This window comes from Peromyscus californicus, unplaced genomic scaffold, assembly GCF_007827085.1.
Source record: "Peromyscus californicus insignis strain IS unplaced genomic scaffold, ASM782708v3 Scaffold_10__1_contigs__length_136768540, whole genome shotgun sequence".
Classification (NCBI taxonomy): domain Eukaryota; kingdom Metazoa; phylum Chordata; class Mammalia; order Rodentia; family Cricetidae; genus Peromyscus; species Peromyscus californicus.
In genome coordinates this window covers 120,170,462-120,171,525 of record NW_026294391.1, presented here as the reverse complement: position 1 = coordinate 120,171,525, position 1,064 = coordinate 120,170,462, and the positions used below count along the sequence as shown (strand labels likewise).

The following is a 1,064-nucleotide window of genomic DNA, read 5'->3' as shown; positions in this document are numbered from 1 at the left end:
AAAACATTGATTGGCCATTGGCTAGGCAGGAAGTGTAGGCGGGACAAGGAGGAGAATAAAGCTGGGAAGTGGAAGGCTGAGTCAGAGAGACACTGCCAGCCGCCACAATGAGAAACAGCAGGTGAAGATGCCGGTAAGCCACGAGCCATGTGGCAAGGTATAGATTAATGGGAATGGATTAATTTAAGCTGTAAGAACAGTTAGCAAGAAGCCTGCCACGGCCATACAGTTTGTAACCAATATAAGTCTCTGTGTTTACTTGGTTGGGTCTGAGTGGCTGTGGGACTGGCAGGTGAGAGAGATTTGTCCTGACTGTGGGCCAGGCAGGAAAACTCTAGCTACATCTCACAGCATCTTAATAGGGAAGAATGTTACTTGTGCAAGACAGAATCTAATATAGCATTGCCAATAAACAAGGACATGCTCTTCAACAGCTAGGAAGAAAGACTACCACAGCCAGAAGGTCCCAAAGGCACAAGAAGTCATTTTTGTTTTACATATGAAATGGGAACAATAACAGAACTCACTTCATAGACTGAAGGAAAAAATAAAGAAACAATATCAGAGCACTTTTTTCTCAGGCTTGGCACATAGTAAATGATCAATAAGCAACCACTATTACTGGCATACACAGCTTTCCTCATTCAATTTGCTATATGGTTGAGTAAGCTAACATACTTAGCATCATACATAGTATAAGAACATGGAAAAACACCAAGGATAGAGATCAGAAAATGTAATTTCAGCTTAGAAAGGGAAAAATAAATTTGATCACAGTAAACCCATGGTTAGGAAATGTTTCATTTTGGGATCTAGGACAATGTCAAGTTATCAGGACTCAGAAGGATTTGAGGTCTGCTAAACAACCATATATTCACAAAAGCTGCTACAGTCTAGGATATTAAGGGTACTAGCTAATTTTCACTAACACATGTCTTGATGAAAAATCTTAATAATAGTAAAACATAAGAATTACATGAGACAACTTGGCATCTCCTGAACACAGAGGTGAAAAGAATGGACTAAAGAGATGACTTTGTGGATTTTAATCTCTGCTGCTACTA

The 1,064-nt window shown here is 39.7% G+C and overlaps 1 pseudogene; it reads right to left on the bottom strand.

Annotated features, from left to right (window-relative positions):
• Positions 1 to 366: 366 nt before the first annotated feature.
• On the bottom strand, positions 367 to 482 carry LOC128118173 (uncharacterized; annotated as a pseudogene).
• Between the last annotated feature and the right edge of the window lie 582 nt (positions 483 to 1,064).